Source organism: Phyllobates terribilis, unplaced genomic scaffold, assembly GCF_046119375.1.
Source record: "Phyllobates terribilis strain yellow unplaced genomic scaffold, ASM4611937v1 Scaffold_9__5_contigs__length_417890890, whole genome shotgun sequence".
NCBI lineage: Eukaryota > Metazoa > Chordata > Amphibia > Anura > Dendrobatidae > Phyllobates > Phyllobates terribilis.
In genome coordinates, this window is record NW_027362769.1 from 17,885,151 (window position 1) to 17,899,973 (window position 14,823).

The following is a 14,823-nucleotide window of genomic DNA, read 5'->3' on the forward strand; positions in this document are numbered from 1 at the left end:
AGTTCATGAGTACAAATCCACACAGACCTTCTTTTTCATTTACTTACTAATAAGCTTCCTGTGGAGCCAATGGAAATTTGAATTAATTTTGGGTTTGAGATAGTGCAATTGTGAGACATAGAATCCGTATTAAGTGTTCATAAAGAACAAGATGTCATCATACGCTGTATTGATTGTTTTTAACAATAACATAGTGAAACCAATGGATTACTTTTTTAACTTGCCTATTAGCGATTCAATGTTCACTGCCCTTCTTGACATCACATTGCACATGTGATGTTCCAGTGGCTTACAGGGTTAATGCACAGGTGTTGTAAGCAAGAGTTCATGAGCTCATTTCCAAGAAGAACTTTTTTTTCATTTAATTACTAATAAGATTCCTGTAGAGCCAATGGAAATTTGCATTCATTTTGGGCTTGAGATAGTGCAATTGTGAGATATAGAATCTGTATTAAGTGTTCATACAGAAAAAGTTGTCAACATACGCTGTATAGATTGGCGTTAATAATAACATAGTAAACCATTGGATTACATTTTTAACTTACCTATTAGCGATTCAATGTTCACTGCCCTTTTTGACATCACATTTTACATGTAATATTCTAGTGGCTTACTGGGTTAATGTGCCTATTTAGTAAACAGGAGTTCATGAGTACAAATCCACACAGACCTTCTTTTTCATTTACTTACTAATAAGCTTCCTGTGGAGCCAATGGAAATTTGTATTAATTTTGGGCTTGAGATAGTGCAATTGTGAGACATAGAATCTGTATTAAGTGTTCATAAAGAACAAGATGTCATCATACGCTGTATTGATTGTTTTTAACAATAACATAGTGAAACCAATGGATTACTTTTTTAACTTGCCTATTAGCGATTCAATGTTCACTGCCCTTCTTGACATCACATTGCACATGTGATGGTCCAGTGACTTACAGGGTTAATGCACAGGTATTGTAAGCAGGAGTTCATGAGCTCATTTCCAAGAAGAACCTTTTTTTCATTTACTTACTAATAAGATTCCTGTAGAGCCAATGGAAATTTGCATTCATTTTGGGCTTGAGATAGTGCAATTGTGAGATATAGAATCTGTATTAAGTGTTCATACAGAAAAAGTTGTCAACATACGCTGTATAGATTAGCGTTAATAATAACATAGTAAAACCAATTGATTACATTTTTAACTTACCTATTAGCGATGCAATGTTCACTGCCCTTTTTGACATCACATTTTACATGTAATATTGTAGTGGCTTACTGGGTTAATGCGCCTATTTAGTAAACAGGAGTTCATGAGTACAAATCCACACAGACCTTCTTTTTCATTTACTTACTAATAAGCTTCCTGTGGAGCCAATGGAAATTTGTATTAATTTTGGGCTTGAGATAGTGCAATTGTGAGACATAGAATCTGTATTAAGTGTTCATAAAGAACAAGATGTCATCATACGCTGTATTGATTGTTTTTAACAATAACATAGTGAAACCAATGGATTACTTTTTTAACTTGCCTATTAGCGATTCAATGTTCACTGCCCTTCTTGACATCACATTGCACATGTGATGGTTCCGTGGCTTACAGGGTTAATGCACAGGTATTGTAAGCAAGAGTTCATGAGCTCATTTCCAGGAAGAGCCTTTTTTTCATTTACTTACTAATAAGATTCCTGTAGAGCCAAAGGAAATTTGCATTCATTTTGGGCTTGAGATAGTGCAATTGTGAGATATAGAATCTGTATTAAGTGTTCATACAGAAAAAGTTGTCAACATACGCTGTATAGATTGGCATTAATAATAACATAGTAAAACCAATTGATTACATTTTTAACTTACCTATTAGCGATGCAATGTTCACTGCCCTTTTTGACATCACATTTTACATGTAATATTGTAGTGGCTTAATGGGTTAATGCGCCTATTTAGTAAACAGGAGTTCATGAGTACAAATCCACACAGACCTTCTTTTTCATTTACTTACTAATAAGCTTCCTGTGGAGCCAATGGAAATTTGTAGTAATTTTGGGCTTGAGATAGTGCAATTGTGAGACATAGAATCCGTATTAAGTGTTCATAAAGAACAAGATGTCATCATACGCTGTATTGATTGTTTTTAACAATAACATAGTGAAACCAATGGATTACTTTTTTAACTTGCCTATTAGCGATTCAATGTTCACTGCCCTTCTTGACATCACATTGCACATGTGATGTTCCAGTGGCTTACAGGGTTAATGCACAGGTGTTGTAAGCAAGAGTTCATGAGCTCATTTCCAAGAAGAACTTTTTTTTCATTTACTTACTAATAAGATTCCTGTAGAGCCAATGGAAATTTGCATTCATTTTGGGCTTGAGATAGTGCAATTGTGAGATATAGAATCTGTATTAAGTGTTCATACAGAAAAAGTTGTCAACATACGCTGTATAGATTGGCGTTAATAATAACATAGTAAACCATTGGATTACATTTTTAACTTACCTATTAGCGATTCAATGTTCACTGCCCTTTTTGACATCACATTTTACATGTAATATTCTAGTGGCTTACTGGGTTAATGTGCCTATTTAGTAAACAGGAGTTCATGAGTACAAATCCACACAGACCTTCTTTTTCATTTACTTACTAATAAGCTTCCTGTGGAGCCAATGGAAATTTGTATTAATTTTGGGTTTGAGATAGTGCAATTGTGAGACATAGAATCTGTATTAAGTGTTCATAAAGAACAAGATGTCATCATACGCTGTATTGATTGTTTTTAACAATAACATAGTGAAACCAATGGATTACTTTTTTAACTTGCCTATTAGCGATTCAATGTTCACTGCCCTTCTTGACATCACATTGCACATGTGATGGTCCAGTGACTTACAGGGTTAATGCACAGGTATTGTAAGCAGGAGTTCATGAGCTCATTTCCAAGAAGAACCTTTTTTTCATTTACTTACTAATAAGATTCCTGTAGAGCCAATGGAAATTTGCATTCATTTTGGGCTTGAGATAGTGCAATTGTGAGATATAGAATCTGTATTAAGTGTTCATACAGAAAAAGTTGTCAACATACGCTGTATAGATTAGCGTTAATAATAACATAGTAAAACCAATTGATTACATTTTTAACTTACCTATTAGCGATGCAATGTTCACTGCCCTTTTTGACATCACATTTTACATGTAATATTGTAGTGGCTTAATGGGTTAATGCGCCTATTTAGTAAACAGGAGTTCATGAGTACAAATCCACACAGACCTTCTTTTTCATTTACTTACTAATAAGCTTCCTGTGGAGCCAATGGAAATTTGTATTAATTTTGGGCTTGAGATAGTGCAATTGTGAGACATAGAATCCGTATTAAGTGTTCATAAAGAACAAGATGTCATCATACGCTGTATTGATTGTTTTTAACAATAACATAGTGAAACCAATGGATTACTTTTTTAACTTGCCTATTAGCGATTCAATGTTCACTGCCCTTCTTGACATCACATTGCACATGTGATGTTCCAGTGGCTTACAGGGTTAATGCACAGGTGTTGTAAGCAAGAGTTCATGAGCTCATTTCCAAGAAGAACTTTTTTTTCATTTACTTACTAATAAGATTCCTGTAGAGCCAATGGAAATTTGCATTCATTTTGGGCTTGAGATAGTGCAATTGTGAGATATAGAATCTGTATTAAGTGTTCATACAGAAAAAGTTGTCAACATACGCTGTATAGATTGGCGTTAATAATAACATAGTAAACCATTGGATTACATTTTTAACTTACCTATTAGCGATTCAATGTTCACTGCCCTTTTTGACATCACATTTTACATGTAATATTCTAGTGGCTTACTGGGTTAATGTGCCTATTTAGTAAACAGGAGTTCATGAGTACAAATCCACACAGACCTTCTTTTTCATTTACTTACTAATAAGCTTCCTGTGGAGCCAATGGAAATTTGTATTAATTTTGGGTTTGAGATAGTGCAATTGTGAGACATAGAATCTGTATTAAGTGTTCATAAAGAACAAGATGTCATCATACGCTGTATTGATTGTTTTTAACAATAACATAGTGAAACCAATGGATTACTTTTTTAACTTGCCTATTAGCGATTCAATGTTCACTGCCCTTCTTGACATCACATTGCACATGTGATGGTCCAGTGACTTACAGGGTTAATGCACAGGTATTGTAAGCAGGAGTTCATGAGCTCATTTCCAAGAAGAACCTTTTTTTCATTTACTTACTAATAAGATTCCTGTAGAGCCAATGGAAATTTGCATTCATTTTGGGCTTGAGATAGTGCAATTGTGAGATATAGAATCTGTATTAAGTGTTCATACAGAAAAAGTTGTCAACATACGCTGTATAGATTAGCGTTAATAATAACATAGTAAAACCAATTGATTACATTTTTAACTTACCTATTAGCGATGCAATGTTCACTGCCCTTTTTGACATCACATTTTACATGTAATATTGTAGTGGCTTACTGGGTTAATGCGCCTATTTAGTAAACAGGAGTTCATGAGTACAAATCCACACAGACCTTCTTTTTCATTTACTTACTAATAAGCTTCCTGTGGAGCCAATGGAAATTTGTATTAATTTTGGGCTTGAGATAGTGCAATTGTGAGACATAGAATCTGTATTAAGTGTTCATAAAGAACAAGATGTCATCATCCGCTGTATTGATTTTTTTTAACAATAACATAGTGAAACCAATGGATTACTTTTTTAACTTGCCTATTAGCGATTCAATGTTTACTGCCCTTCTTGACATCACATTGCACATGTGATGGTCCAGTGACTTACAGGGTTAGTGCACAGGTATTGTAAGCAGGAGTTCATGAGCTCATTTCCAAGAAGAACCTTTTTTTCATTTACTTACTAATAAGATTCCTGTAGAGCCAATGGAAATTTGCATTCATTTTGGGCTTGAGATAGTGCAATTGTGAGATATAGAATCTTTATTAAGTGTTCATACAGAAAAAGTTGTCAACATACGCTGTATAGATTGGCATTAATAATAACATAGTAAAACCAATTGATTACATTTTTAACTTACCTATTAGCGATGCAATGTTCACTGCCCTTTTTGACATCACATTTTACATGTAATATTCTAGTGGCTTACTGGGTTAATGTGCCTATTTAGTAAACAGGAGTTCATGAGTACAAATCCACACAGACCCTCTTTTTCATTTACTTACTAATAAGCTTCCTGTGGAGCCAATGGAAATTTGTATTAGTTTTGGGTTTGAGATAGTGCAATTGTGAGACATAGAATCTGTATTACGTGTTCATAAAGAACAAGATGTCATCATACGCTGTATTGATTGTTTTTAACAATAACATAGTGAAACCAATGGATTACTTTTTTAACTTGCCTATTAGCGATTCAATGTTCACTGCCCTTCTTGACATCACATTGCACATGTGATGGTTCCGTGGCTTACAGGGTTAATGCACAGGTATTGTAAGCAGGAGTTCATGAGCTCATTTCCATGAAGAACTTTTTTTTCATTTACTTACTAATAAGATTCCTGTAGAGCCAATGGAAATTTGCATTCATTTTGGGCTTGAGATAGTGCAATTGTGAGATATAGAATCTTTATTAAGTGTTCATACAGAAAAAGTTGTCAACATACGCTGTATAGATTGGCGTTAATAATAACATAGTAAAACCAATGGATTACATTTTTAACTTACCTATTAGCGATTCAATGTTCACTGCCCTTTTTGACATCACATTCTACATGTGATATTCCAGTGGCTTACTGGGTTAATGCGCCTATTTTGTAAACAGGAGTTCATGAGTACAAATCCACACAGACCTTCTTTTTCATTTACTTACTAATAAGCTTCCTGTGGAGCCAATGGAAATTTGAATTAATTTTGGGTTTGAGATAGTGCAATTGTGAGACATAGAATCCGTATTAAGTGTTCATAAAGAACAAGATGTCATCATACGCTGTATTGATTGTTTTTAACAATAACATAGTGAAACCAATGGATTACTTTTTTAACTTGCCTATTAGCGATTCAATGTTCACTGCCCTTCTTGACATCACATTGCACATGTGATGTTCCAGTGGCTTACAGGGTTAATGCACAGGTGTTGTAAGCAAGAGTTCATGAGCTCATTTCCAAGAAGAACTTTTTTTTCATTTAATTACTAATAAGATTCCTGTAGAGCCAATGGAAATTTGCATTCATTTTGGGCTTGAGATAGTGCAATTGTGAGATATAGAATCTGTATTAAGTGTTCATACAGAAAAAGTTGTCAACATACGCTGTATAGATTGGCGTTAATAATAACATAGTAAACCATTGGATTACATTTTTAACTTACCTATTAGCGATTCAATGTTCACTGCCCTTTTTGACATCACATTTTACATGTAATATTCTAGTGGCTTACTGGGTTAATGTGCCTATTTAGTAAACAGGAGTTCATGAGTACAAATCCACACAGACCTTCTTTTTCATTTACTTACTAATAAGCTTCCTGTGGAGCCAATGGAAATTTGTATTAATTTTGGGCTTGAGATAGTGCAATTGTGAGACATAGAATCTGTATTAAGTGTTCATAAAGAACAAGATGTCATCATACGCTGTATTGATTGTTTTTAACAATAACATAGTGAAACCAATGGATTACTTTTTTAACTTGCCTATTAGCGATTCAATGTTCACTGCCCTTCTTGACATCACATTGCACATGTGATGGTCCAGTGACTTACAGGGTTAATGCACAGGTATTGTAAGCAGGAGTTCATGAGCTCATTTCCAAGAAGAACCTTTTTTTCATTTACTTACTAATAAGATTCCTGTAGAGCCAATGGAAATTTGCATTCATTTTGGGCTTGAGATAGTGCAATTGTGAGATATAGAATCTGTATTAAGTGTTCATACAGAAAAAGTTGTCAACATACGCTGTATAGATTAGCGTTAATAATAACATAGTAAAACCAATTGATTACATTTTTAACTTACCTATTAGCGATGCAATGTTCACTGCCCTTTTTGACATCACATTTTACATGTAATATTGTAGTGGCTTACTGGGTTAATGCGCCTATTTAGTAAACAGGAGTTCATGAGTACAAATCCACACAGACCTTCTTTTTCATTTACTTACTAATAAGCTTCCTGTGGAGCCAATGGAAATTTGTATTAATTTTGGGCTTGAGATAGTGCAATTGTGAGACATAGAATCTGTATTAAGTGTTCATAAAGAACAAGATGTCATCATCCGCTGTATTGATTTTTTTTAACAATAACATAGTGAAACCAATGGATTACTTTTTTAACTTGCCTATTAGCGATTCAATGTTTACTGCCCTTCTTGACATCACATTGCACATGTGATGGTTCCGTGGCTTACAGGGTTAATGCACAGGTATTGTAAGCAGGAGTTCATGAGCTCATTTCCATGAACAACTTTTTTTTCATTTACTTACTAATAAGATTCCTGTAGAGCCAATGGAAATTTGCATTCATTTTGGGCTTGAGATAGTGCAATTGTGAGATATAGAATCTTTATTAAGTGTTCATACAGAAAAAGTTGTCAACATACGCTGTATAGATTGGCGTTAATAATAACATAGTAAAACCAATGGATTACATTTTTAACTTACCTATTAGCGATTCAATGTTCACTGCCCTTTTTGACATCACATTCTACATGTGATATTCCAGTGGCTTACTGGGTTAATGCGCCTATTTTGTAAACAGTAGTTCATGAGTACAAATCCACACAGACCTTCTTTTTCATTTACTTACTAATAAGCTTCCTGTGGAGCCAATGGAAATTTGAATTAATTTTGGGTTTGAGATAGTGCAATTGTGAGACATAGAATCTGTATTAAGTGTTCATAAAGAACAAGATGTCATCATCCGCTGTATTGATTTTTTTTAACAATAACATAGTGAAACCAATGGATTACTTTTTTAACTTGCCTATTAGCGATTCAATGTTCACTGCCCTTCTTGACATCACATTGCACATGTGATGTTCCAGTGGCTTACAGGGTTAATGCACAGGTGTTGTAAGCAAGAGTTCATGAGCTCATTTCCAAGAAGAACTTTTTTTTCATTTACTTACTAATAAGATTCCTGTAGAGCCAATGGAAATTTGCATTCATTTTGGGCTTGAGATAGTGCAATTGTGAGATATAGAATCTGTATTAAGTGTTCATACAGAAAAAGTTGTCAACATACGCTGTATAGATTGGCGTTAATAATAACATAGTAAACCATTGGATTACATTTTTAACTTACCTATTAGCGATTCAATGTTCACTGCCCTTTTTGACATCACATTTTACATGTAATATTCTAGTGGCTTACTGGGTTAATGTGCCTATTTAGTAAACAGGAGTTCATGAGTACAAATCCACACAGACCTTCTTTTTCATTTACTTACTAATAAGCTTCCTGTGGAGCCAATGGAAATTTGTATTAATTTTGGGTTTGAGATAGTGCAATTGTGAGACATAGAATCTGTATTAAGTGTTCATAAAGAACAAGATGTCATCATACGCTGTATTGATTGTTTTTAACAATAACATAGTGAAACCAATGGATTACTTTTTTAACTTGCCTATTAGCGATTCAATGTTCACTGCCCTTCTTGACATCACATTGCACATGTGATGGTCCAGTGACTTACAGGGTTAATGCACAGGTATTGTAAGCAGGAGTTCATGAGCTCATTTCCAAGAAGAACCTTTTTTTCATTTACTTACTAATAAGATTCCTGTAGAGCCAATGGAAATTTGCATTCATTTTGGGCTTGAGATAGTGCAATTGTGAGATATAGAATCTGTATTAAGTGTTCATACAGAAAAAGTTGTCAACATACGCTGTATAGATTAGCGTTAATAATAACATAGTAAAACCAATTGATTACATTTTTAACTTACCTATTAGCGATGCAATGTTCACTGCCCTTTTTGACATCACATTTTACATGTAATATTGTAGTGGCTTACTGGGTTAATGCGCCTATTTAGTAAACAGGAGTTCATGAGTACAAATCCACACAGACCTTCTTTTTCATTTACTTACTAATAAGCTTCCTGTGGAGCCAATGGAAATTTGTATTAATTTTGGGCTTGAGATAGTGCAATTGTGAGACATAGAATCTGTATTAAGTGTTCATAAAGAACAAGATGTCATCATCCGCTGTATTGATTTTTTTTAACAATAACATAGTGAAACCAATGGATTACTTTTTTAACTTGCCTATTAGCGATTCAATGTTTACTGCCCTTCTTGACATCACATTGCACATGTGATGGTCCAGTGACTTACAGGGTTAGTGCACAGGTATTGTAAGCAGGAGTTCATGAGCTCATTTCCAAGAAGAACCTTTTTTTCATTTACTTACTAATAAGATTCCTGTAGAGCCAATGGAAATTTGCATTCATTTTGGGCTTGAGATAGTGCAATTGTGAGATATAGAATCTTTATTAAGTGTTCATACAGAAAAAGTTGTCAACATACGCTGTATAGATTGGCATTAATAATAACATAGTAAAACCAATTGATTACATTTTTAACTTACCTATTAGCGATGCAATGTTCACTGCCCTTTTTGACATCACATTTTACATGTAATATTCTAGTGGCTTACTGGGTTAATGTGCCTATTTAGTAAACAGGAGTTCATGAGTACAAATCCACACAGACCTTCTTTTTCATTTACTTACTAATAAGCTTCCTGTGGAGAAAATGGAAATTTGTATTAGTTTTGGGTTTGAGATAGTGCAATTGTGAGACATAGAATCTGTATTACGTGTTCATAAAGAACAAGATGTCATCATACGCTGTATTGATTGTTTTTAACAATAACATAGTGAAACCAATGGATTACTTTTTTAACTTGCCTATTAGCGATTCAATGTTCACTGCCCTTCTTGACATCACATTGCACATGTGATGGTTCCGTGGCTTACAGGGTTAATGCACAGGTATTGTAAGCAGGAGTTCATGAGCTCATTTCCATGAAGAACTTTTTTTTCATTTACTTACTAATAAGATTCCTGTAGAGAAAATGGAAATTTGCATTCATTTTGGGCTTGAGATAGTGCAATTGTGAGATATAGAATCTTTATTAAGTGTTCATACAGAAAAAGTTGTCAACATACGCTGTATAGATTGGCGTTAATAATAACATAGTAAAACCAATGGATTACATTTTTAACTTACCTATTAGCGATTCAATGTTCACTGCCCTTTTTGACATCACATTCTACATGTGATATTCCAGTGGCTTACTGGGTTAATGCGCCTATTTTGTAAACAGGAGTTCATGAGTACAAATCCACACAGACCTTCTTTTTCATTTACTTACTAATAAGCTTCCTGTGGAGCCAATGGAAATTTGAATTAATTTTGGGTTTGAGATAGTGCAATTGTGAGACATAGAATCCGTATTAAGTGTTCATAAAGAACAAGATGTCATCATCCGCTGTATTGATTTTTTTTAACAATAACATAGTGAAACCAATGGATTACTTTTTTAACTTGCCTATTAGCGATTCAATGTTTACTGCCCTTCTTGACATCACATTGCACATGTGATGGTTCCGTGGCTTACAGGGTTAATGCACAGGTATTGTAAGCAGGAGTTCATGAGCTCATTTCCATGAACAACTTTTTTTTCATTTACTTACTAATAAGATTCCTGTAGAGCCAATGGAAATTTGCATTCATTTTGGGCTTGAGATAGTGCAATTGTGAGATATAGAATCTTTATTAAGTGTTCATACAGAAAAAGTTGTCAACATACGCTGTATAGATTGGCGTTAATAATAACATAGTAAAACCAATGGATTACATTTTTAACTTACCTATTAGCGATTCAATGTTCACTGCCCTTTTTGACATCACATTCTACATGTGATATTCCAGTGGCTTACTGGGTTAATGCGCCTATTTTGTAAACAGTAGTTCATGAGTACAAATCCACACAGACCTTCTTTTTCATTTACTTACTAATAAGCTTCCTGTGGAGCCAATGGAAATTTGAATTAATTTTGGGTTTGAGATAGTGCAATTGTGAGACATAGAATCTGTATTAAGTGTTCATAAAGAACAAGATGTCATCATCCGCTGTATTGATTTTTTTTAACAATAACATAGTGAAACCAATGGATTACTTTTTTAACTTGCCTATTAGCGATTCAATGTTCACTGCCCTTCTTGACATCACATTGCACATGTGATGTTCCAGTGGCTTACAGGGTTAATGCACAGGTGTTGTAAGCAAGAGTTCATGAGCTCATTTCCAAGAAGAACTTTTTTTTCATTTACTTACTAATAAGATTCCTGTAGAGCCAATGGAAATTTGCATTCATTTTGGGCTTGAGATAGTGCAATTGTGAGATATAGAATCTGTATTAAGTGTTCATACAGAAAAAGTTGTCAACATACGCTGTATAGATTGGCGTTAATAATAACATAGTAAACCATTGGATTACATTTTTAACTTACCTATTAGCGATTCAATGTTCACTGCCCTTTTTGACATCACATTTTACATGTAATATTCTAGTGGCTTACTGGGTTAATGTGCCTATTTAGTAAACAGGAGTTCATGAGTACAAATCCACACAGACCTTCTTTTTCATTTACTTACTAATAAGCTTCCTGTGGAGCCAATGGAAATTTGTATTAATTTTGGGTTTGAGATAGTGCAATTGTGAGACATAGAATCTGTATTAAGTGTTCATAAAGAACAAGATGTCATCATACGCTGTATTGATTGTTTTTAACAATAACATAGTGAAACCAATGGATTACTTTTTTAACTTGCCTATTAGCGATTCAATGTTCACTGCCCTTCTTGACATCACATTGCACATGTGATGGTCCAGTGACTTACAGGGTTAATGCACAGGTATTGTAAGCAGGAGTTCATGAGCTCATTTCCAAGAAGAACCTTTTTTTCATTTACTTACTAATAAGATTCCTGTAGAGCCAATGGAAATTTGCATTCATTTTGGGCTTGAGATAGTGCAATTCTGAGATATAGAATCTGTATTAAGTGTTCATACAGAAAAAGTTGTCAACATACGCTGTATAGATTAGCGTTAATAATAACATAGTAAAACCAATTGATTACATTTTTAACTTACCTATTAGCGATGCAATGTTCACTGCCCTTTTTGACATCACATTTTACATGTAATATTGTAGTGGCTTACTGGGTTAATGCGCCTATTTAGTAAACAGGAGTTCATGAGTACAAATCCACACAGACCTTCTTTTTCATTTACTTACTAATAAGCTTCCTGTGGAGCCAATGGAAATTTGTATTAATTTTGGGCTTGAGATAGTGCAATTGTGAGACATAGAATCTGTATTAAGTGTTCATAAAGAACAAGATGTCATCATCCGCTGTATTGATTTTTTTTAACAATAACATAGTGAAACCAATGGATTACTTTTTTAACTTGCCTATTAGCGATTCAATGTTTACTGCCCTTCTTGACATCACATTGCACATGTGATGGTCCAGTGACTTACAGGGTTAGTGCACAGGTATTGTAAGCAGGAGTTCATGAGCTCATTTCCAAGAAGAACCTTTTTTTCATTTACTTACTAATAAGATTCCTGTAGAGCCAATGGAAATTTGCATTCATTTTGGGCTTGAGATAGTGCAATTGTGAGATATAGAATCTTTATTAAGTGTTCATACAGAAAAAGTTGTCAACATACGCTGTATAGATTGGCATTAATAATAACATAGTAAAACCAATTGATTACATTTTTAACTTACCTATTAGCGATGCAATGTTCACTGCCCTTTTTGACATCACATTTTACATGTAATATTCTAGTGGCTTACTGGGTTAATGTGCCTATTTAGTAAACAGGAGTTCATGAGTACAAATCCACACAGACCTTCTTTTTCATTTACTTACTAATAAGCTTCCTGTGGAGAAAATGGAAATTTGTATTAGTTTTGGGTTTGAGATAGTGCAATTGTGAGACATAGAATCTGTATTACGTGTTCATAAAGAACAAGATGTCATCATACGCTGTATTGATTGTTTTTAACAATAACATAGTGAAACCAATGGATTACTTTTTTAACTTGCCTATTAGCGATTCAATGTTCACTGCCCTTCTTGACATCACATTGCACATGTGATGGTTCCGTGGCTTACAGGGTTAATGCACAGGTATTGTAAGCAGGAGTTCATGAGCTCATTTCCATGAAGAACTTTTTTTTCATTTACTTACTAATAAGATTCCTGTAGAGCCAATGGAAATTTGCATTCATTTTGGGCTTGAGATAGTGCAATTGTGAGATATAGAATCTTTATTAAGTGTTCATACAGAAAAAGTTGTCAACATACGCTGTATAGATTGGCGTTAATAATAACATAGTAAAACCAATGGATTACATTTTTAACTTACCTATTAGCGATTCAATGTTCACTGCCCTTTTTGACATCACATTCTACATGTGATATTCCAGTGGCTTACTGGGTTAATGCGCCTATTTTGTAAACAGGAGTTCATGAGTACAAATCCACACAGACCTTCTTTTTCATTTACTTACTAATAAGCTTCCTGTGGAGCCAATGGAAATTTGAATTAATTTTGGGTTTGAGATAGTGCAATTGTGAGACATAGAATCCGTATTAAGTGTTCATAAAGAACAAGATGTCATCATACGCTGTATTGATTGTTTTTAACAATAACATAGTGAAACCAATGGATTACTTTTTTAACTTGCCTATTAGCGATTCAATGTTCACTGCCCTTCTTGACATCACATTGCACATGTGATGTTCCAGTGGCTTACAGGGTTAATGCACAGGTGTTGTAAGCAAGAGTTCATGAGCTCATTTCCAAGAAGAACTTTTTTTTCATTTACTTACTAATAAGATTCCTGTAGAGCCAATGGAAATTTGCATTCATTTTGGGCTTGAGATAGTGCAATTGTGAGATATAGAATCTGTATTAAGTGTTCATACAGAAAAAGTTGTCAACATACGCTGTATAGATTGGCGTTAATAATAACATAGTAAACCATTGGATTACATTTTTAACTTACCTATTAGCGATTCAATGTTCACTGCCCTTTTTGACATCACATTTTACATGTAATATTCTAGTGGCTTACTGGGTTAATGTGCCTATTTAGTAAACAGGAGTTTATGAGTACAAATCCACACAGACCTTCTTTTTCATTTACTTACTAATAAGCTTCCTGTGGAGCCAATGGAAATTTGTATTAATTTTGGGTTTGAGATAGTGCAATTGTGAGACATAGAATCTGTATTAAGTGTTCATAAAGAACAAGATGTCATCATACGCTGTATTGATTGTTTTTAACAATAACATAGTGAAACCAATGGATTACTTTTTTAACTTGCCTATTAGCGATTCAATGTTCACTGCCCTTCTTGACATCACATTGCACATGTGATGGTCCAGTGACTTACAGGGTTAATGCACAGGTATTGTAAGCAGGAGTTCATGAGCTCATTTCCAAGAAGAACCTTTTTTTCATTTACTTACTAATAAGATTCCTGTAGAGCCAATGGAAATTTGCATTCATTTTGGGCTTGAGATAGTGCAATTGTGAGATATAGAATCTGTATTAAGTGTTCATACAGAAAAAGTTGTCAACATACGCTGTATAGATTAGCGTTAATAATAACATAGTAAAACCAATTGATTACATTTTTAACTTACCTATTAGCGATGCAATGTTCACTGCCCATTTTGACATCACATTTTACATGTAATATTGTAGTGGCTTACTGGGTTAATGCGCCTATTTAGTAAACAGGAGTTCATGAGTACAAATC